General features: G+C 41.3%; 1 protein-coding gene and 1 long non-coding RNA gene across 7 annotated transcripts in view; one reads left to right on the forward strand and one right to left on the reverse strand.

Moving 5' to 3' along the window:
- ZNF148 (zinc finger protein 148) overlaps positions 1-15,729 on the reverse strand; it is a 41,887-nt gene extending 26,158 nt beyond the window's left edge. For 2 of the 6 annotated variants that reach the window (XM_064435091.1, XM_064435090.1), the window contains exon 1: positions 14,891-15,441. The gene's annotated coding sequence lies outside the window, so the exon portion shown is untranslated. Of the gene's footprint in view, positions 1-14,890; positions 15,448-15,590 lie in introns of those variants that run through there. The other 4 variants (XM_064435088.1, XM_064435089.1, XM_064435092.1 and 1 more) reach the window with 4 other exon arrangements.
- A 118-nt stretch (positions 15,730-15,847) lies between these two features.
- On the forward strand, positions 15,848-20,738 carry LOC135309146 (uncharacterized). Its single transcript, XR_010369462.1, has 2 exons — positions 15,848-17,020; positions 17,093-20,738. It is a non-coding gene; the product is annotated as an uncharacterized LOC135309146 (long non-coding RNA).
- Positions 20,739-24,712: the final 3,974 nt, after the last annotated feature.

The following is a 24,712-nucleotide window of genomic DNA, read 5'->3' on the forward strand; positions in this document are numbered from 1 at the left end:
GAAGCACATCGCTGCACTCAGAAACCGCTGCTGCCCCAGAGCCTCCGGCTGCACTTCACAACTATTCATTTCAGGAGCCCTGACATCAGCTTTTCCAAAGACTTCTGCACTGAGCCGGAGAGCTGAGCAGTAAAGACAATATTCCCAATTAAAGAAACAACCACTTAAATGAAAACATGCTGCATGAAAAGCATGACAACATTTCAATTCAGAATCAAAAATAAAAATACCATCGAGAGAAAACATTAATTGATTCAAAAAGTCTGCTGGGATGGTGGCTGCTATGAAGCAGATGTGAACAGAGACCCCAAAGGAAAGCAGCAAAATTTGTAAGCCATCAGAGTTCAACACCTGGTCCAGCTCTTGTTCTTCACTTTCATTGATGGTAAGGGTTATTCTGTCTTCTCCCTTCTTTTCTTAAGCATGAAGTAAGGCATTATTTAATTTAATGAGCAAGTACTCAGAGATACTAATTGGGTTCACTTTAAAAATAAAATCTGTATGTGCAGAAACATGAATTCTGTAGGATTTAAAAGACTATTTATGACAGAGGAGAAAATAAAACACATTCAAGGATTAACAGCAGACACAAAAGCTGAAAATCATCTGCAGTTTAGAATCCATTTGTAGACCAGAATTAATGCTTTTGCTTTTTTGTTTTGAAGTAAGATGGACTTTTTGTATTTGTAAACGCTGTCCTGCGAAAAGTCTTTGTTGTTCCAGAACTTCTACTATTCCTTTTAAGAGTTAAAAAGCAGGATTAGCTGCTTTCTATATCCATAACCCACTCAACCCTGTCTCCTATACTATCTTTTCCCTACTTTTGCAAGGCAAAAAAGAAGGAAAGAAGGCTGAGAGAAACATGAAAGGAAAGTTGTTAAAATATAACTATTCTTCTGGTTTAAACCTGAGTTCCTTCTGAAGGACTGTTACAAAGACTTGAGACAGAAATGTGACTTTCACTCTAGCAATAAGCTCTCTTTGACCATGTTTTCCAAGATACAACAACCCAAACACAAGAGCCAGGATGCACAACAGCAATTCTAACTTGCCTTTACAATCTAATACTGCTCTGATGCAAACTACATCCAAGATTCCCCTCCCAAAAGCTGACACTGTGCTCAGCCCAAGGGATTAAATGGTTTCAGGGTAACCTTACACTGGGAATAGCCTGATGACATTATTTTATCTCCACATTTTGGGAAGTGTGTTTTCATTAAAGACAAAATTCCTAATGAGCAAATATCTGAAGCTACAGAACACGTACCTGAGCACTCCTCCCACATCCTTGCTTCAAGAGCTTTTGGGAGCAGAGCCCCAAACTACAGAACATATAAAGGTTACTTGTGCAAAATGCACACGGAACAAACTTTTCAAAAGACAATCTGGGGAAACTCCTCAGCTTCTTAGGGCTCATCTCCATAAAATTATTTGCACTAAACTGTAAACTTAAATTAATATAGTGTACATAAATCTATAAAACTCCCAAAATGAACATTCTTGTTCTAGTACAGAATTTTTTCCTCCTCTGTTTAGTGGAATAGTGAAATTCACTTTGGCAAGGTTTACTCTGAATTAAAAGTCAACCCCTCTATAATCAGAGCAGTTTACGGGCACGATTAGTAAAACCTTTCTAAACAGCCAAACTTCTGCAAAATCAACTGCAACTGATAGGCCATTCCAGGGGGACTTTTGGTGTGTTTTGTTAATTACCCAACTCTCAATGATATTGCAACAAACAATTCAATGTAGGGGGTACCTGCCCAAAGGGGAGTGTCTGCACCTCTCCCCCTTCAGACCTCCTTGTTGCCTACTCTGGGTTGAGCACAGCACTCTGCAGCTGAGAAGGGAGTTGGACAAAACCATACCCACAGAAAAGCCCCGAGGTTTCGTTTGGATCAGTGGGACAGAGCAGGTGAGGATACAGCAGATGGGCAGGGAACAGGACAGTTTCTCCCAGGAGCAGTCAGTGGTTGGATCAGATTGAAGTGCATTGTGAAACTGCTCCACAAAGGCCACGTGCACACACAGATGAACACCTCAGAGCTGCCACCAGGACATACCCAACAGCTATGCCAAATTCACACCACGGGAAAAATGGCTATCTACAGTCTCAAATGCTTTCCTCCTGAAATAAAGTATAAAAGTCACCAATAATTCTACAATTCCTGATGCTAATGAAGAAAGAGATAGCAACAGGGCTTAACAGCATATTTAAAACTACTACTGTTTAAGCATTTCTGTGAATGAAACCACCACCAATGCAAACCCCTCCTAAAGGAAGAGAAAAAGTAGAAATGAACAGGTTCCTAACATCCACTTTAAATTCCTATCAAACCATGAAAAATGCTGACTATTCTCATCACATCAGAAAATATATTTAGTTGCACTATTAAAATATGGATATAGTCCAATACAAAAGGAAACACAGCTAGCTTTCACAATATCAAAGGTTCAATTTTTACCATACCGCAGAAGCCTAGAGAGTAAAGAATAATACCCTACTTAATGGTTCTAAATAAAGAACATTAAATAAAATTCTCTCTTATCCCTACTCAGAAAAATAACGCTCAGCTAAAAGAACGATTTTTAAATTAACACACAAGTATTTTTAAGAATCAATTAGAATGTGTTGACTTGCAAAAAGAAAGCAATCAAACATAAATCATCATCAAAAGGTTAACAGATCATAAAATCAACACATTCTAAAAGGTAACATATGATATACTCTTATGACTTGTTGCACAGTTATTTCTGAGTGCTCCATGTTGCTGAACACATGCCAGTGCAGGGCCTGACTCCACCAAGATTTACACTCATACTGAGCTGTGAATAGTCCTATTACAATCAACAGGATTACTCACAGAAAATCTCCTTATCGTGCATAAAATTATCCATGTGTGAAAATCTTTGTCACCTTTCTTATCCTGAAATCTGTATTCCATCATCACCAGCATAACCATAATTTAATATCAAATGTGCATATGGAAAAGCTTGTGATGCTGTATTTAAAAAGCCACAGTTCCATGTCAAAATCCACAGGGGTGTTTACTAGTGTCACAAACATACTTTAAATAGTCCAGAAATCACAGGCAATGCTACTTTTTATCAGGAAAAAAACATCCACTGCTTTTGTGGCATTAAATTATAAACTACTAAATTACAGTTATTTTTTGCAAATTTATATGAGAATTTCTCCCACTGGATAGTTAACCTCAGAAGAACAATGCAGAGTTTCTTTCTTTGCACCATGAAACTTGGACACTCAAAAGTGCTCACTCTGGGGACTTCTGATGACATTTATATTGAGTAAAACAAACACTATACATAACTAAGGCTACCTAGCATCTTCTAAGTAGCATTTTACAACTTCAGTCCAACTGGCGAAAATTTTGTGAAATTTCATCTATCTCATGCATGCCTCAAGCTGAAATTTTATAAAAATATTTATAAATATTGTGTGTCAAATGTTTTTTTCATTCGGTTTTGACAACAGTACAGTTCTATCACAAAGCTGAGCCAATCTAACAGCTAAGGTCATTGAAAGGGGCAATCCCTCCCTCTTAACTCTGAGAATCCACCCTATCACTGACTGAGTACTCTAATACTCAGATTTTGAAAAATGTGATTTTTAAAATTTTTTACAAGCCCTTAAACTCCTTGGGCCTCCCAACTTCTTTACTATCTGCAAGTATCTGTGAAGCATCTCTACTCATCACAAGCACTATGCTAGTGCTGCTTTACAGAACAACCTGCTGCTGCTCTCAAATTGGCCCTAACACCAAAGGTCTGTAAAAGTGTGTGCATTTGTTCCTTCTTCTTGGTGGATAAAGAATGGGCTGGATGGTTGCACTCAGAGAGTTGTGGTTCCCAAAGACACCAAGTTCCCGAAGACACCAAGTGGAGGATGCCCTGAAGGGAAGGGATGTCATCCAGAGGGACCATGACAGGCTGGAGAGATGGGCCTGTGTGAACTTCATGAAGTTCTACGAGGCTACAAATGAGACAGGGCAATCCCAAGCACAAATACTGGTGCTGCACATTTTGAAAAGACAAATATCATAAATATATGTGCGTGTGTGTGTGTATATATATATATATATACACATACATATGTGGTTTTCTACAGCACACTGGATGGAATGCTCCATAAAAATATGTGAAACTAGTCAGACAAATTAAAATATCCTTGCTCTGCTTGTTACAAGTGCCAAAACACGCGTGAGTCACAGAGCGCATGAAAAGAAAGCTGTGACCATTTAGGCAGTTGAACCCTACCTTGCCAAATAAGATCAAGCCCTTTCTACAAAAATTTTTTAAAAATAGGTGATCAATAATTATATTTGGCACATTTTCTGGCTGCTTATTCTGACACATTTGGGTCAGATTTACCCAAAATGCTGAGTACTCAGGGCTGCAATTACGTCATTTATAGCACTACGTTAAAAATACAAAGATGAATGCAATGCTGCTATTTTAATTTTTAAAAAAGCTCTTAAAGAGCTCAATGGACATCCACACCAAACACAAATTTTCATCTAGCTCACAGGCACCAATTCTACAGCCATAAAATAAGAAAGATCCATTTCCTCTCCCTGAGGCATAGTAAAATACTTGTAACAACAAGCAATATTCAATATAGGTCACAAGGGTGAACTAATCAGGTTGTGGTGCTCTTGTTCCTGCAGCCTCAGGGAGAAGGCAGCACACCTCAGATGGAAAGGTAAACCTGCACCAGTGACTGAGAAAACTGCTGTGAGAAGCTGGGCAAGAGGGGTCTGGCCTCCCAGGACCTAACTCTGAGCAGAAAGCCAAACCAGCAGAAGGTTTCCAACTAACATGGAGCAGCCACTTTGGTGCAGAATCATCAGAGGATGGGGCATGACAATGTGAGACTGCCATCAAGAAATGGTAATCACAACAGTAAGACTCTGTAAAGAGAAACATTGTTTACCACCATGATGTAACAGAATTAGGAGAGATATGGCTTCTTTTTGCAGCTCTGCCGCTGCTTTTGGGGCAAATCTGTTATCTTGGCAAATCATTCCCCCTCCCATCTTTTCACTTCTTGTCTCTATATCAGGTGCAGTGATCTACCGAGAATTTAGGTGTGAAACGAGTAGCAGGCATTATCTCTGAGGGCCTCACAAGCCTACTGATAACTATTAGAGAAATTTCACACAGAAATATATTCATTCTGCCTTCAGAGCAGGACTGAGCAGAGCACAATAAGAAAACACGTTACACAAAAAGAAGAAAGCAAAGTACAGAGCAGCTGCTTATCCAATTCATGGACAGTCAAAAAGGTAGGGGCTTTGGGGTTCATGTATCATGAAATAATATGCCATAACATTAAGATGCAATATATAAATAATATAAGGTGATGGTAAAATTAAGTGGCACAGGTAAAGCTCAATGCTGCAATTTTAAGGCTTGCATACTTGACTTACACCTAAAATTGCTCTTTTAAAACCGTGCTTTTCTTGTAATATCTTTACTTCAGCTTCAATGTTTTCTAAAAGGCCATCTACATGTACTAAAGAAAAACAGAAATTATAGAAAAATTCAAGACAATTACTTAATACATCCACATAGATGAAATAACATTGGACAATAAGCCAATGGAAGTATAAGCAAGAAGGTTTTGCTCAAAAAACTTGGAAGTTAGCTGCAAAAACCATCTTAAGAGATTCTGGAAGACATTCCTAAATTACATACATGACAGCACGAGGAAAACTTACAGGAAAAAAAACTAACAGTATTCTAAACCATAGGTGAGAAGGCCATGAATAACAACAATACAGATCTTACAGAGCACAGGTGATAGCTCTAGCTCTTACTTCAGCACTCGACGTTATTTCAACATGGGCTCTCAGGTTGTGAAAGCAATGCAAGTATTTTAGAATACAGGAACCATTCTCCTAAGTTCCAATTTCAACTTTAGCACATCACCATGCACAGAGCAGGCATTTTTCCCTAACTTCATTTCAACAAACCTATTCAGGGTAAGATTACATTCTGTACAACATCTCAAAACAAATTCTACAAAATGTGCTTGGCTCTCTCCAGATCAACTTTCCACCAAGCAATGAAGATTTTCTCATCTCATTCTTCTCCAGAGGAAGCATTGTCATACCTCAGTGTAACTTCATTTTTAATGGATATTTACTTCATTTCAGCTGTGTTTCAAACACACCCTTCATCTGTCTACACACGGAACAGAAACTCAAATAATCCAGTTAATCCAAAACACGACAGAATGAATACCTCTCTAGCAAAAGATTCTTTCCAGACAGACCAAGCAAATCCTATGCTTTCTGTACTGCTTTTCAATTAGCACAGTGTTACCTTCAGGGGCCAAAAGTCTGGGCCAGGAGACCTGAAAGAGCCTAAAGCTCAAAGACATAGATCTCTACTCACTGCTCCACTCTTCAAACTCTATAGGTTTATCCTACCTATATAAAAAAGGCCTTTTAGCGACCTACCTGTTCCATAAGACTAACACACCTGGCAACTAAAAATTAAGTATCTACTTCATATTTGCTAACATAAACACAAGGCTACACACATGTAATATAGTCAATAGAATAAATAAGCCCATATATTAATCTATCAGCTAAGAAAAAGAATCACAGAATGCTCATGACATTTCCAAAAAGCATTTGGACCCCTCAGAGATGGCAGCTCTGGAATATAAAACCAGTGCAGTGCCAAGGATTTAGGGATCACTAGAAGCAGCATCTCAACCTGTATACCCAGGTGGCAGCCCTTTCTTTCCTTTAAAGCATGATAAAAATCAAGGAACAGAGGATGTTGTGATGCTACATTAGGGAGAGCACTGACCAACACTGAGCCAGAAAAAGAAAATCTATCACTGCTCTTCAAATATTCAAGCAGTTACAAACTGGGCACCAAGGAGCAATTTTCATCAGTGGAATTAGGGATTGCTGTGGCCTAAACAGCACTCTGTTACAGCATAAGAACAGTATCAAGCACCTTCATCAGGAATAAACAGAAGATTCAGCACATAAACCGACATGTGTTAGTATTTAAAGATAGTATGAAATCAGCCAGAGGAGGCAGGAGTAGAAATAAACTCTAAAATCATGGAAATGAGCAATCAGGTCACTTTCTCAAAACCCCTCTTGGAACACAAGCATGTTACAGCCCATGTACGTTTGCCAAGACAACAAAGAAGGTTTTTTTAAGAGTATACTCGTCTCCAGTTAGGATTTTTTTTTCCACACTGTTGCAACAAATCCACCACCTCCCTACTGCTAACCAACACTTGTGGTCAGATCAAATCAACTAAGAACTTTTCCTATCCCACTTACATAAAATTCCAGAATTGTAAATCAGCCTCTTTTAATTCATTTTTAATCTCAATGACCCTCACTTCAAAAAAAAAAAAAAAAAAAAAAAAAGGCGAATCAAGTACCAAATCCAGTCTGCTTCTGCAGTGTATCCTCTTCAAAAGACTATCCACCACCTCAGCAAGAACTTCCAGGTAACTCTTTCCCTTGACACTTCAAAAATGGTATGAACAAGGAATCCCACTGACTTCTACCACATACCCCAAGGTGATTTTTCCTCATTACAGTTTTAAATTTCTCAAACAATTTTCAGGCACTTAAGCCCATTTTCAGAGTGAGGCAAGCCAAAACATGAGATGTCTAGAAACTATTTTATAACAGCAATAATAACACAGATATCCTGGCCCATTAGCTAACACTGAAAATAATCCAAAAAATAAAACACAGACTTCTCAGGATTGTGCCTTCTTGAATAAAAAGGTTGTGGAAATTGGATTCTACCTCAATGACTTTGGTGCCCTGCAGCTAATTCTCACTAATTAAGTCCTAGAATACACTAAAACAGGAATTCAGAATGATTAGAAGATATGATATATAACAACTCCTGTAATTACTAGGAATAAAAATCTTGAAGAATCTTGATGCCATTAATTCACAGACCAATAATTAAGGGCTACCATTCCAAACAGGTCTGAAATTTTTGAGAACCCAGAGTCAAACAACCTCATGATGAAGCCAAGTCATAGTAAAACACATTCAGCATAATCCTATTACTAAGCAAGCATGAAACGAATCTGTAAAGCCAGAAAATATTCTGACAGCATCTGGATGAAAGAAAAATTCAGCATATTCTGCCTTTATGGACTGCTTTCCAGACACTGGTTCCTCATCCATCCACGTTGAGAGTCTCACACTGATGCAGCTGCACTCATTCAGGTTTCCCTCAATGCAAAGATGTGTTCCACAGGTAACAGGACAACAATTTGTAACAGAATCCTAGAATGGTTTGGCTCAGTGGGGACCTTAAAGATCACCTAGATCCAAACCCTCTGCCAGGGCAGGGACACCTTCCACTAGACCAGGTTGCTCAGGGCCCCACGCAGCCTGGCCTTGAATACTGACAGGGATGGGGCATCCACAGCTTCTCTGGGCAACCTCTTCCAGTGTCTCACCACTCTCACAGTCAAAATTTCTTCCTAATAGCTACTCTAAACATACCCTGTTTCAGTTCATTACCCCTTGTCCTAACACTGTTTGTCTAAGTACCCAAGATAGAAGCACCAGAGCCAAGACTTCTCTGCTGAACTTGTGTCCAACCAGATGTTGGAAATGAAGAGCTGCCTAAAGTTACAGCAAATTTTATGCACACAAGATGTAACTACAACAGATTCCATTTTTTCTGCACATACAGCCACACTCTCATCACCATCACAAGAGCAGAAAGCCCCCTGCCTGTCCTGTGACCTACAAGGAATGTAATCCAGGGGTGACATAAAGGCACTCTAGACAGTAAAACACAAGATCATGCAAAGAATTGACAGATTAAGTTTTCTGTCAGTTTGTCCTTTCACATCTCTGTTCCTTGGAAAGTGACAGTAAACTCTCAGTTAAAACTGCACTACATTTGATCCAATGTAGTGTATGTAACACTGATTCCTACCAGGCACCAGCTGAACATGCCTGGTTTGCATGATCTACTTTTAACTGTCAGATTCAGACAACAAGCCCACTGGTTTTGTCTACAAATTGCCACCTACTTCACATCTTCCTGCAAAATACTGTGACAACTGGATGATCATCCTCTGTGTGCTCCTCTTCTATAAACTCTACTTTAATTTCCCTCTCAGTAACTTAATTTTATCATTGGTGATCATAAAAACCAAATTTCAAATACATAAAAATTCTTTTCTACAAGTCATTTAAAAAGACAACTTCATCATCTCTACCAGGAAAAAACAACACTAAAGTCAAGCAGCTTTTCCTTACTTCATTATACCCCATAACAATACAAGCTTTCCTGCTCCTCAGAACACAATCACATAACTTTGACATCTTTTTGCTGACTCAGACAAAAATTCATCACAAAATATAACTGTCAGATTCACCAGTGACAGAGGAAGCTCCTGAGAACCACAGCCTAATAAAGCTTTCCTCCTTGAAGGATGACAGCAGTCTTTCCCATATGAAAGATTCATTTTTATTTGATATTGTTAAAGCAATATTCACTCAGGGCACCTTCACACTAGACTTCATTTTCAAGAAAACCAGTTATAAGGTCAAAACAGAAGTTGAGAACCAATATTTCATGGGCATGTCTGGAAAATCTGCAAGTGATTTTGGTAAAATAATTGTATCACATGTTGGTACCCTGAGGATTAACCACCTCCTTCTGCAGTTGATCTACAGTGATCAACAGAAAAACTTTCTTCAAAGTAAGCAGTGCAAGACTACTCTGGCAAAAAGGAGTTGGTTGAGTTTACCAATCTATCATGAAGAACTTCTTTGTTAAAAGAAACTTTACAGACACAAAAGAGAACATGTCTTAAATTTATGTATATAGTTACTGTTGCATCAAAAACTGCTCAGTGCTATAAATGACCCAACTTAAAAGCCTGGCAATTGTCATTCATCTCACATATATTTTATTTGATAGAGACTGACATGTAACAGTGACCTATGTTAGAAACCACTGCATGCATGTGGTCAAAACCAGAGAAGAATCATGCCTCAGGAGATGATAATTTCCTTCAGAGTACTCCTATTTGAGACACTCTGAAATCATCCACTGAATCTGGAAATTCTGACTGTTATAATGCCTACAGACTAAAAAAATCATCCATGGATCCTGAGAAATAAATATATTTCTTGGCTTACATACTCACTTTGCTTCCTCTTCCCTGCCTTTACAAAACTGAAGAATGTCTGCAGTGCAATTCTAAAGATCACTTGTTGAAAGCAAGCCTGGAGAGTTTTCAGTGCCCACGGAAACCTGCAGGAACCCAGTGTATTTCGAAACTGCTTCCTTGCTTTGCCCCTTCCCAGTGACATCCCAGGCACTAAAACACACTGCTTCTTGTTTGGCAAAATAAACTTCACTTTATGATGAAGATTCTCATTCTCCAAGACTAGAGCTTTAGGCACCATAAATACATGCTACTTGAGTCTTGCACACAGATCTGCATGCACACACAATTTTAGGAGCATTATCACCATTTCCTTGATTCAAATTCAATCCTAACAACAAAAAAAGAAAAATCTGATAAATTTTCAGGGCAATCACATAGCAGTTAATATTCAGAGAATGTAAAAAGTTGGGTTTTCCCTTTCCTTAAATACTGCTAGTGATCATATGACTATGACACATCTAAACAGCATCAATATTTCTCACTTCACCTCTTGCACTAAGGTAACATGACCTGGTCATGATGTTACTGGCATTGTAAACCTCTCTAATGAAGTCTTTTATATGCATGGTGGGGTGCATAAGTAACAAAAGTTAATAGAGCCTTTATGGGAGATTATTACGAAAACATTTAAGACAGTTGTACAAGTTTTTATGAATGGGTATCTTTTAACCTTGCAGATGCAGCTGCCATTTGAAACTATTTTAGAACAGAAGGCTCTATCAGTCACATAGCTGAACTCACACAGATATCACAACAGCCTTACACATGAGTAATATCACATGTTGTATCAAGAAATTGATTTATGGACATTTTACAGGCACCTTGATTTTTGGTTTTGGTTCTTATGTTGGATTTTTTGGGTTTTTTCCAGTGCAAGAGATCTAGACAGTTTATATTTGATAGGCTGTTCATGAATTATAGTCTACTGCTGTTTGCAGGTTGGAACTTCTTCCCACACAGATTTCATTTTATCATCAGACTGTTTAATTCTGCGCTTATAAAAATGTCATCCTAGTCATAAGGGAAGAATTAGACAGCACTGTCTTAAGATTTTCTGCACATACCGTGACAAGATGCAGATACTGTGATACTAATATGCCAGCAGAGTGTATCAGTTCCAGGATCAGGCCAATACACATGCTGTTATTGAGCTATGGCTTGCTGGTTTCAGAAGTGCAATGAAATAATAAAATAATATAACCTAGTAATACATTAACTACATTACAGTATTCACAGTGCTACCCCCTGATATCATAGCCTGGAATACACTAACACACTGATAATATCCTAAGAGTATATTAAAATTATTTTGGAGCAAAAGCAGTACCAGCTTCTATATTATCTCCCAAAATAACATTCTAAGAGTGTGAAAGAAGTTATCAGGAGACCCTAACCCTTCTGCATGTTGTGGATTGCACAGTCTTTCTAAAAGACAGTGAATTTCCCCTTGGGACACACTTATGATCAAGTTTTGTGAGAACATATTACAGGTTTTTTCCAAGCATTTTATCCAACATGATGAATGACATACAAAAAATATCTCTATATGGAGTCAGGGGAAGATAATTTAATCACATATAATATTTGAATACTCACATATGTTATTGTATTTTAATTTGTACAATAAATTGTAAGTTAAATAGTTTTAAATTTTATCACTTGTGTAGTTTATGGAATTACTGCTGATGTAGAAAACATTCTGTTCTATGCAGATTAAAAAATGTATATTTAAAATGTATATAAAGAACCAGCTAATGAGCTAAACAGATGGGGTTGTGTATTTAACTTCACTGGAAAGTACTGAAATAAAGTAACTAACAGCATTTGTGCAAATGAAAATAAATCTCATGAAAATCTGAATGGATTTTCCTTTGTTAGACAGAAATTTGTGCTTGGCATATAACTACATATTATAGCCAATGGCTGTGGTTTGCTGACACGTCCTGTCAATAGCTGTGTCTCAGCTGTTAAAAAACAATAAGTCTGTACTTTTAACTCAATACTAGTACAAGGGTTTCTGCACAGATACCAATTTACAGAACTGAAAAAAGAAAAAAATGCATGAATCTCAGTACTGCAAGAAATATAATTTTCCCAAAAGTATTTATTTCAAAAAAACCTAAACTAATTAAAGTGCAACTTAATCACAGTACTGATCATTTACATAAGCCCTGCAACCTGACAGAAGCAGACACCCATGTCTGGTTACACCCATGAAACCTTTCTGGGACCACTTTTGTCTTTAAACACTCAGTTATGCAGATCAGACTGCAAGCTGAAGGCCTGAATCTATTTCATCATAAATGATGCTGGTTTGAAAGGCAGCTATCATTAAACTGCCAGGCAAAGGCAGAGGAAGTACTTATTTAAAATAAAACCTATCTATTTCTCTGTTAGATCCACTTAAGAGCCCTCAAAGTAAAAAAATATTTCCACTGGTGCTTACTTTTCAATGCTTGTGCCATTCATTTAACATAGAAGACAGGTTAAGTTTGGACAAGAAAACTGGATGCTTCATTCCATATTTAGGGTAACAGCAGTATCTTAATTTATAAAAGACATTACCAGTGCTACTATTTCTTATTTAACTTCTGCTATTTCACAGAGAAAAATGTATTTTATATTAGAGCCAAAATTAAATCAAACTTAATCCCAAATTATGCTAAACACTTAAAGGGGTTTTGATAGATTAAGGCCCACTCCATCAAGCTGCTCCCTACAGACAGGTCTCCATTTGTAAGAGCCCACACAGCAATCCTCACTGGAGAAGAACTGCAGAGATTCCAGTCACAAAAAAATCACAAATGTCTTGCAGCAGACACAAAAACCAAACCCACCACGTTTCCCCCAAAATTACTAGAATCCAAACACTTCCTCCCCATTAGTACATTTTTAAATGTTTAACCTAAATCCATCCACTAACAACCGATACCCTGAGCTCCACTATTTGCAAGTCTATATTACTGAACCTGTGGTGCAAAGAACATATCTCGAAGTGAGATAAACTCTTTAAAATGAACCATCACCATATTTCACTAGAGTAATATATTATTAGCATTCTGATAGTTCAACTCTAACATTACTGGTACACAGAAATTCTCAGAGGGAAGTACAAACTTCCAACCTCAATGGTTTTACACCAACTGTATTTAGAACATCTCCACGCTCCACTTCAAATCCTCACACAAATAAACTTGTACACACTCAGAGGGAAAACCACCATTTGAAAAACTACATAACAATACTCCCAAAGCATATATTCTTTCAGGTGAACAATTCAGCCTGCAAAATAACTTTTCACATTCTGAATAATTCTTCTCCCTTTTTTAAAGTCACTGTGGTTGTTCAATTAGCTACTTACCCACTTAACAGTTTGATCTCATGATCCATAGTATTAGGGATTTTTCCATAAACAAAATATGTTTGCAATACAGTAGGCATGAAGCACACATGGACAGGACAGAGTAACAGAAGCATAGGTTACATACACATCTGTGCTCCCAGGTCTCAGCCTGAGGAGCAAAGACAGAAGGACACATGCACACAGCAGTCTAAATGCAAGAGATCATCCTCATCTTTTTCAGCTTTCTTCATTTATACCAGCTCACTGATTTAAGTACAGGTATGCTTGAGGAAGAGGGGCATGCAGACATCCAGCAAAAATATAAAGAAAACACTTTTGGAAACTGAACACACACATACATTCAGTTGCATATTCATGAGGAAAGGCCATGACAAGAGTTTTCAGGAAACTGCAACTGAAATTGAATTTTGTTTTCCTAAATTACTGCAGCAAGAGCAGGCTTTGCTGGTCTCTCCTATGAATGTGTCTGTACCAAGAGGCTGCAGATCCCACGAGATGCACAGGAAAGCAGGCCTCACATGCTCCAGAACATCCGGTGCAGCCACAACTCCTGCAGATGACAGCTGTCACTGGACAGTGCACAAACCCAAACACTGCAAGGGAACGCTGAAAAACCAACATGGCCTGAAGGTATGCAAACTTTCCACACAGCAGGATAGACGGTAAGTCTCAATCAGGCCACTGGTTTATCTGGACTGAATTTGAGAAAACAGGATAAGAACACCTGCAAAAATTGATGCAGGGTAGTACTCTTTTTCTACTTCTTCCATTCACAAGGCATATTGACCAACATAATGGAGAACAGCTACAAAATTTATACCACTTACAATAACGAAATTGGATATGGGCACTCCAAAATGTTGAAGCATGATGGGTGGGCCCATGTATATATTCCTGGCAAGCTTGTAAAGTACTACTGACATTTGCAAATAAGCACAGAAATAAACAAGCAACTGAGATCCTATTCAAAAGAAAAAACACAGTCCTCTGTCATTTGTCCTGTCCAGTGGCAAAGATGCTGCTCATCAGGACTGACATCTCTCCCATCTACAACTTCTTGGACCAGAATGTCACGTGTATGCAGACAGAGATAGGTCATGCTCCAAGCAGACTTTCAAAGCAAGACTAAAGTTGTGATCACCGGATTCCACACATCCACTTTTTTTTTTTAAATCATTCTGCAAAATCTCTCACAGCTGCCCTAAACAGTTTACAAAAACAAAGTGATCAGAGAGATGATTTATGTTTGCAACATAAATGTCTTCCCTTTCCATGAGCCAGCTTAATGCAGACGTTGCTGCACTCACCCCAGCTGAGGTTTGGCAGGAATCGGGGGAGGAATGATGTTGATGAGTGAAAGTGTTTGAAGCCCAACTAATTTCTCTTCAACTCCTACTGGTCCCCCCTGCTCTCCCAAGCCACTTCCAGCCTGGCACTTGTTAGCAGCTCCCGGCGCTGGGGAAAAGAGGTGCCGTGCAAAAGCTTCCTCCGAGCAGCTGAGAGGAGACTCTGAGAAGGTTATGCAGAAATAAAACCAAACGAAATGACTGTTCGCAGGTCGGCACGCTTCACCTATCTTACACCGGGAACAATGGAGAGGAGGGTAGCGGGAGGATACGGCCCGGCAGGACGGGGCCGGCGGGACGCGCTGTCCGTCCGTCCGTCCGTCAGCTCTTTGTCCGTCTGTCAGGCAGCCCCGCTGGCCCCATCCCCGCCGCCCCGGTGCGGCCTGCGCGGCCCCGCGGCTCCCGGCCGGGGAGCGGACGGAGCGGGAGCAGCGGGAGCAGCGGGAGCAGCGGGCGGAGGGCGCCCGCCGCCTCTTCATCCCCGGCTCCCCGCCGGCCTCTCCGCGCCGGGGCCAAGCGCGGCCCATGCGGGACGCAGCGCGCCGCGGCCCCCCCTTCCCTTCCTTCCCTCCTTCCCCTCCCTGTCCTCCTCCTCCTCCCGCCCTCCCTCCGCGCACCGAACGGCCCCGACCGGCCCCGGCTCGCTCCCGCCGGCACTTACCGGCCGCAGAGCTGCGAGGAGAAGGCGGCCGGGCCGGGCCGGGCCGGGGCGCGGCGGCGGCGGCGGCGGCTCAGAGCGGCCGTGCCGCGGCCCCGGGCATGGCGGGGGCGGCGGGGCGCGGGCAGGGGGGGCCGGCGGGGCGGCGGCGGCGGCGGGGGGAGCCCGGGGGGAGCGGCGGCGGCGGCGGCGGCGGCTCCTTCCTGCTGCTCCGCCGAGCGTCCGCGGGCGGTGACAGCGACACCCGGCCAGAGCGCCGCGCGCGCGCTGCACCACGGGAAACGCGCCCGGAGGACCGGCGGGACGGGAGGAGGAGGAGGAGGAGGATGGGGATGACGGCGATGGGGAAGCGAGCCGGGAGCCGGGAGCCTGGAGCCGCGCCGGGGCTGCGGCGGCTGCCGGGGCGGGCGGTGCCGGGTTACGCGCGGGTCAGGAGGCCGCCGCGGCCGTGGGAGCGCTGCCCGCGCCGGCCCCGGGCGGAGGCGGGGCGGGAGAGACCCTTCGGGCATCGGCCCCGGCGGGGGCGGCCCCCGAGCCCCTCGGTGCCCGGGCGGCCGCTTAAAGCGCAGCAGGGCCGCCCGGGGCAGAGGAGGCCGGAGCGGCCGCCACGGGAGAAGGCTCAGCTGCTACAGAAGTGCTGTGGCTGGAAGGGACCCCTGGAGATCATCCCGACCGACTGCCCCCGGGCAGGGCCGGCTGGAGCAGGTGACACGGGAACGCGTCCAGGTGGGTTTGGAATGTCCCCGAAGAGGGAGATTCCACGGCCGCCCTGGGCAGCCTGTTCCGGGGCTCTGCCAGCCTCAGTGGAGAGGAGCAAAGCCTGATGTGGTTCCCCACTGGTGGTGCTTCCCTGGGGTGAGGCCCCACTGCAGACTGACAGTGCCACTGCACACACCGTGTCCCTCGGGCTCTCGGGGCCTCCAGATCCGTGTGAAAGTACCAACATGAGTTTTCTGCACTGTAATCTCCATTATCGTGATGTTCGCCATGACCCTGCACAATAAATTATTTGGGGAACTGCTAGAGGCCAAATCTTAAAACCCAATGCCGTCCCTGAACTAGCTCTCCACCCAGACTGGCTGCACCTCTGCAGCCTGGGCTGTGGCACGGTGTTGCACCTCTCAGCTTCACCTCTTCCAGGGGTTACCAACTTTTCCACGTTTCTCTAAATAAAGTCTTTCACCCAGCAACGCACTTAAACACGTGCGTACCTCAATTGCTCTGTGTCATTTGCGTATAATTAAGCATGTGCTTAAGTGCTCTGCTGGATTGAAGCCAAGATCTGCATAAGCTCTGTTGGGTAAAATTTACCAGCTTCGCTGGGCTTAGCTCTGTGACTCATTCAATCAGCAGAAGCCCAAAGCTTTTTGCTACAAGCTTAGTTATTCCCAGGCTGTCCTACAGGATCACCCTGTCTCCGTGATGAGGCTTGTGTCCTTCACTCAGGTGCTGTGAGAGGTGAGAAGCATCTGCCTGGTGAGTCAGCTGGACTGTGGGGTTTCGAGTTCCTTCAGCCAGGTGCATTAATAAGGTTCTGCACCCTCGCGCAGGTCAGAGGTTGTGCCATCAAGTTACAGTGCAAGAAATTGCATTAAGAAGAGAGTGTTAATGGCACCAGGACCCTGAAGAAGGGCTGCCCTGACTTTTTGCAATATGTGCATTTCAAAATGATGGTGTCGAGTACTCCATCTCTGTGAGCAGAGGAAGGGGTTAATAAAATGTAGCTACATTCCATGCAGTCCTCAACAATTTTACACAAATACAAGAAGTGTCATTAACCTGCTTATTGAATAAAATGGGAAACTTTCATTTTCAAAGAGTTTTAGAAACTGAGGGAAGACGTACATTTATTCAGCTTTGATTTTTTTTTTCCTTCAAAGACAGTTAACTTGGTGACTTTACTCATTTTTCCCTGTCAAAAAAAATATCTTTTGAATTGCATTAAGTCTGAGTCAGAAAGCTCAGCACTAAAACCTTATTTTAAAACACACTGAGGAATTAAAGCTTTCTGCAGGGTGAGCAGAAGTCTTTCTCCAAGGACACATCAATTGGAACCTGCTTTTCAAAATATCTGTTTGGCAATTAACAGTGTAACACGAAGAAGAAAGACTGCCTTGTATTTAATGCAAAATAGTAAGACTCAGCATATTTGAGTGCTGTTCATTACTCTCTTATCATTCTTCTATAACCTTAATCAAGACATGTTCCAATTTTCAAATGACAGTTTGGGTTAGGGTGCAGGTTTTTGTGTTGTTTTAAGAGGAATTAAGCATGTATAAATTGTCAAGTTCAGTAAGAACCTACAGTGCTTTGTTCATCTGGAAGTCCCCTGCACCAGAGCAGAGTGGTGAGGGGACACATCAGCCCCTGGACCTCTCCCTCACATATTTTCAAATGATGGCACTTCCTCACCAAGTCACCCAGCTGTGGTACAGATGTTCATATTGTTCATTCATATGTTTGGACACATATTTAATACTGTGCTGTTTATTTATTAATATCAGTATTTTCACATTGCAAAATAGAAATATATAAACTCAGTAGCTTGAGAAGCTTAAAGAAGCATTTGCATTTTGACCTATATTTTTTTCCTTACACTGCTCTGTAAATAGCAGAAAAACTTTGCTTTTCCCTGGGTAAAATAATTAATAGTCTTTAATATAGTCTTTCCTCTCCCTTCTGAATTCCAAGAGTTTCCCACCTATGAGAAACCCTCTAAAAGGCAATGTGTATGCAGCACGGAGCACAGTACCCTTCAGTTTTAAGAGGGCTAAATACTGGAAAGTAAAAAGCACTTCACCCTCCTTCCTTTTATTTTTTATTTTCTTCTCTTTTCTGTATAAATCTAGAAAAAAAAATAGGAAGCACAAGTAGTTTATGTATTAAAAAGTGGCTTTGGGGAATCACTGGGGAATACATGTGTTTTAAAAGGTCTTAACCAGGAAGCAGCTTCAGAAGTAACTGCACACATCAAGCAGAACCAACACATTTGGACCTCCTGCATGAAAAACTCAAGGAATTAATTCAGAAATTTATGCATCAAGCCCGTGACTTCTACTGAAGTAGCTGTTGACCTGGAGAGATCAAGTCTGGGAATTTGAGAGAGAAGTCCACCAGTTATGTGGACTTTTAAGCTGGCCTCATAGCCTTGCTCTCAAATTTATGCCTTTGTATTTGTCTGCATTCATCAAGCCTGAGCTTCTAATTATTAGCTATCAGGTTTAAGGACTGTGTATCAAGATTTTTAACTCTGTTCTCCAGGTCTTGCTTTATCCTTGTAACTCTTTATAATTCCGCTTCCCATTTTTCAAAAATTTATTTTTGTTTGTTTGAAAATACTGTTAGGGTGGGCCTACAGCTTATCGTGTAGACCACAGACAGGTAAAACAACAAACATCAAGTGCAGCTTCTTTTCACCCACCCACATCCCCTGTTTGCTGTGCCTTAGGAATGAGTCCAGTGGTGTGACCTGTCCGACTCTGTCCAGGCTGAAGTTCCCTGCTGCTTCTCTGTCCTTTGTCATGTAAAACAAGGATACAGCATTTCCATCTTGTCCCCTTGCCCCTGCAGATGTCACAACTCACCGTTAACAGTCTCATTCCTTCCAACACATGCGGTTGGCTTCTCTTGAGCAAAAAAATAAAGATCTGTTGGACTATTTATGTCTGTTTGTGGTTACAGGATCAGGCCAAAGGAAATGTGCAAAACAATCTGCACTTCAGCAATCAGTGTTTCTACTGAGTGTTTTATAATGATGCTAAGTCTTGAAAAAACAGACTGAAGAGGATCAGTGAAGAGTTCATGTCAGTAGTTTACATACAGAGAGCACTGCTTGAAAAACATTTCATGTTCTCAAAAGAAGGTATTTGCAAACAGAAAGTTCTAATCCAAGGTAAATCCAAGAGAAAGTGTGAGGTGTTAGGGTGTGGACAGACACAATTCATCTTCCCAAACAATGCTAAACCCACCTTTTCTGTACTTGTGGACTCATCAAACAGTTGAAGTTCACAGCTTTGGTGGAAGATGAGAGTAACTTGACTTTCAGAGATTACAGGTGTGTTCTCTGCACCCCACTCCCATTATTCTTCTTCACTTTCTCTCCTCCCCTCCTTCCTTGTCCACAAAGGTCACTGGTTGGTAGCCAGTATGTGTCAGTGACAGAATGCATGGTGCTTTAGAAATGCCTTGGTGAATGCCTGACATTTCAGCAGTGGATTCAATCAGGGAACAGTTGCTACTGAAAGCTAGAAAATCACTTTCCATCCATTTTTTCAATTGGAATATTTCACCAGGGCTTTAACTAGCACACATATTCAATGCAGAAATGTAATGAGTCCATTGTCTGAGCATCCACTCACATTGACTGTAAATTGCTTCTCTTCATTTCAGCATCCCTGGTGGAATTTGTGTTTTAATTATTTAATGTTTTTTATAGCAAGCTTTCAATTCATGATCCCACATAAGCCTGACTCAATAGTCTGCCTTGCCCTATATTGCTGGCAGATCAGGAATCAATGACAATGCCACAGAGTGGCACAGTGTGCTCGTCCTGACATTACTGATGCACGGAAATGTGGTGGCATGCAATGGCTCAAAACACCTGGGCATCTGGTGTTTGCAAACAAAAATAATTCCTTACGGTCAATATTGGTTAGAGGGTGCATGCAAGTCACCCAGATCTTTTCCTTATTCCCAGAATCTTTTCTGTTTGCAGGAGAGCAATGTTCCACTTCCACCTGAGCCATGAAGAATTCTTCAAATCAGATTAGTTTCTAATGTCACAAACATGCCTGGCCTGACTCAGTCATTTATTTTGTGATAACACAGCAGCCTGAAGTACTTTAAGACTTGAGGTCAAGACAGCACAAAAATCATAGAAAAAAAAAAAAAAGATAAGTTTGATGAGAGACATACCTGTCTGAAAAAAGAAAGATAGCAAGGCAGCATCAGTCAGAGGGGGATTGTGTAGACACGAGACATTCAGATATCTGTAATACGTCTGGCTTGGTCCCACCTGGCATTCCTGTAAAATTAGCATTATAAATCTCTAGACTAAAAGAAGAGAGGATGTTTAATGTCCCATGCTGAGATGTCTAATAGACAGAAAAAGCAACAAAAATGATGATAATGCAGCTCTTGCCTAACACAAATTGTCAGATGACACGAGACAGAACTTAAAGGACCCATTTCTCTGCCTTAAAACACAAGTTATAAGTAGAGCAGGAAACCATCTACTCTTAACTTAGATTGGCAGCCTACCTAAGACATTTAAGTTGAATTAACTGCAGATAGGAAAGCAAGAGGGCCTTAAACCCCAGTGTGAACACTTTAGGATTAAGCTTTTCATAAATAAATGTAAAGGAAGTGAGGGATATTTTATCTGTAAAAGAGAGAACATCCACACAGGGATTTGGTGGGCTTTAACTGTTGCAATTTAATGTCACACCTTTACTTAATTCATCTTAATCTTTCCCATGTGTCTGTCCCACTGCAGCTGAGTTCTTTAATTTGAAATATTATAGTGGATCTAATTTGAAAGACAGCATTAGCTGAACCATTAGCTAAAGGCTTGTCGGGGTGGGGAGGTTACTCAGGGATGAGTAACCAGCTACTTGGTACCTACTTTGTGCCAATGCTCTTGGTTTACTTTATCCTGTTGTAGGCTGCATCACACCACCTTACATGTGCTCAGAGTTTGTGCAAGCCAAGAACAGCATTTTAAATTCAGATTCACATCTCTTTACAAGTCTAACATTGACCTGATTAAAAGCAAGACGAAAGATGTGCAGGGCAGGTAGGACACCAGGCTCTGATGCAGTGGCAAGGATGGGAGATTGATACTTACCAAACAAAAATTCAAACACAAAAACACATATTTAAGCTTATTTATTTATATTTATATTTATATATGTATGTCTATATAGGCAGGGGTCTCGGAACTAGATGACATTTAAGGTCTCTTTTCCTACCCAAACCACTCTATAATTCCATATATTTAAGCCCAAGAAGCTGTACATTCCCAGGGTTACAAAGATCAAGCCATTATGCGAAATGGGATTTTTCCATACATTGTTTGAGTTAACAAACAATATATGGAATTGCTAGCAGAGTATAGAAATCTGAGTCTGTGAAAGCCAGTAAAATGTCTAATTTAGTTGGCAGTGAAGGAAGACCACAAATGATCCTTGAAGACCAGGGAGAGATTCTAAAAGGCTGGAATTGGAACTCCGTAAGCTAATTGCTCAACACAGAAATAAAAAATAAAAATAAAAAAAAATTAAAACAAAAGGAAGAGTTTTGGGTTTTGTGTAAAAACATAATAAAAATCATAATGTTGCCCTCCCATTACTGGTTTCTCTGGCACTATGCTCAAAAACTGTGTCAAAATAAGGGTATATTGGAGCAAGACAGGCTATTAACCATTCTCCAAATTACATAGAGCCTGTTTGTGACTGTCAGAAGTTGAACTGGCTGGGCTGCTGTAAATTTATGAAGTTAATTAGGCCCCAGTGGGGACTAAGCAAAACCTCAGAGGCCTCCAAAAATGCCAGATGAACGGACAACACAATGGCCAACAAAGTTCATTGTGTCTGCATGAAGCTCTGAATTTAGAAGAAAAGGCAAACTGCTAAGATCCATTACAAATTACAAATGGCCAAGGTACACCAAAAGAAGAGAGGCCTTGATAGGGAAAGGCAAGAAGGTAAAGTTGTTGGTAAGTTGTTTTCTGATGTGCCTTTCTCATAAAATAAGAAGTGAACTGGATGAAACCTGTCATAAGGCCAAAGCAAGCAGATTAAATGCTACTTGAAAGTAGTGATGACTGATTTTTCTTTCAAAACACAAGGATGCATTGAATGGAGTTGATTAGGACTTGTACCAGACTATTCAACAGGATAAAGAGGACGGGTAAATTTTCAAATTGTACCAAGCAGGTCCAGCCTCCTCTGGATGAAGATGGAGAAGAAGATGATGGAGTTCAGCTCAGTAAGGATGGAGAAAAGACCTGAGTCTATGGCTGTGCTAAAGGACAGCAGTATTGCAGAAGGTGGTTCAGTAGGGCAGGGCAGCTGTTCACAAGCTGGACATCAGCTGATGTGCACATCACGCTGTCAGGTGTGACCTGGCTTAAACCTCGTGGGACACAAGGGAATCACTTCCATTCAGTCTGCAAGGACAGCTGAGAGTTCAGCTGGGCAGGAAAGATATGGCCCAGTTGGAAAGGTCAGTAGGAATGCCAAGAGGTCTGACCCAAAACGCACATGTTCCCAAGGAGAATGCCAAAGGGGAAACATGATGTGGGTCTTCAAACATGTAAGAGGACATCACACAGCCAAGTGAAGAAAGCTGGTTTCCCTGCCCTTGGGAGGTATGTAAGACATAAATTTTTCCCTTTAGGTTAGATATTTTTCTGTTTTTCTAATAGCAAAGGTCACAAACCACTGGAATGGCCTGTGGGGTTGGGGAGTCAATAGAGGTCTTTAGAAGTATTTTGCACAAATAAGCCATGAATGCTTGAAGAAGTAACCTAGATCACAGCCTTTGCCACCAGGTGCCACCCAGCTTTGGTTTTTGTGTGCAGATAAAGTAAGCAAACAGCTAAAATAGGCTGAAGAACAATAAAAAGATACAGTATCTTGACATAGATCTGTGGTACAACTTCAAGCAGACTGCTGTGGTCCAGCCATCTCCAACCATCTCAGAGACTGGGAACTTCAGAGGATTCAAAAAGCAACAAGTAGGATCAAGGGTATGGCAATTCCCAAAAGACTGAAATTATTTGGATTATTATCTTCAGAGAAAAGCAAGTGAGACAGAATAAAAGTACATGAAGTAATGTCTGGTATAAAAAAAAATCAACAAAGAAAGAGTACAAGAGATGGGGAACTTCTTTACTATGGCACATCCAAAGCATTGGTGCTAAACCCAAAAGGATTCTGAAGGAAAATGTCTTGCCAGCATGGGTACCTGAGGCACCTGCAAGGCTATAAAGAAGTCTGATTCCTCCTGCTTAGCATCAGCCCTTTGCACCATACCCTGTGGTTGTACCATGCTCTGTCACAGAATGGGCATGAAATGGGCAAATCAGACAAAAAGCTGAAGTTTCAGATATTGCTCTTTTTAAAAACAGCAAAGGGGGCAAAAAGCCAGGACTGCTTGTTTCCAAGGGGGTGCTGTTTATCCTGCTAAGCTGGGGCTGGCTGGCCATGCCTGCTTATCACTGAAAGAACAGATGAGAAGTCTGTTCCAAGCACTGTGTGTTAAATTTATCACATGTCCTGAGCCAAAAACACTGCTTAGCCCCAAAGCAGTAACTTGAACAGACTTTGTAAAGTCTTGGCCTCGTTGTCATTTAAGAGAACTCGGTGTGTGTGTGAAGGAGGTGCCTCTGTGTGTCTGGTTTATCCAATAACAAGCAAACAGTGACAGAGGATCTCCAATCCCCATGACAGCACTGACTACCTAAAAACAGAAGGGCAAAGGTCTTCAGTGCTAAGTCTTACCCAAAGTTAACTTAGCAAAGCTGGTTATTACTGAATAACTCTAACCATGAAATTTGCAATTATCTATACATATCAGCTGGTGCCTATGAAGAATTAAACTTGGATGGGATCCATTTATGGACACATAGAGACACCAGAAATCTCAGAGATACACCAGAAGTTTTGCCAGAAATTTGTTTAAAACACAAAGCAAACTTTAAGAGACCAATTTCTTTGAAGGAATGTGGTGCTGTGTGTAAGCATTAAGAAAAATGTGACCTTTGTAATGCTGGTACATCACACGGTTTCACACAAGTGGAGACAGATCCCTCCTCAGCTTCTCTCTGTGGGTCCACTTTGATAAGAAAGGGATGCTGCACATGATATGGCCTCTCCAATGGTCACTTCAGGAGTGGCAGCAGTTGTTTTTCAACTTTAGAGCCAGTGATGGAGCAACACCAGCCTATTTTCAGCTAACAGCACTGATGCAGTTTTCAAATTGTACATGGCTTACAACAAGCTTGATGGAAACACACCATCTCTGCTGGTCTCCTAGAACATCACACCTGGTGAGGCATTTGTGAAGCCTCTTTCACACTGACATAACCCTTTAGAAGGTTTTGGTGAGGACTAACTGTCCCT

This window comes from Passer domesticus, chromosome 10 (genome assembly GCF_036417665.1).
Source record: "Passer domesticus isolate bPasDom1 chromosome 10, bPasDom1.hap1, whole genome shotgun sequence".
Classification (NCBI taxonomy): domain Eukaryota; kingdom Metazoa; phylum Chordata; class Aves; order Passeriformes; family Passeridae; genus Passer; species Passer domesticus.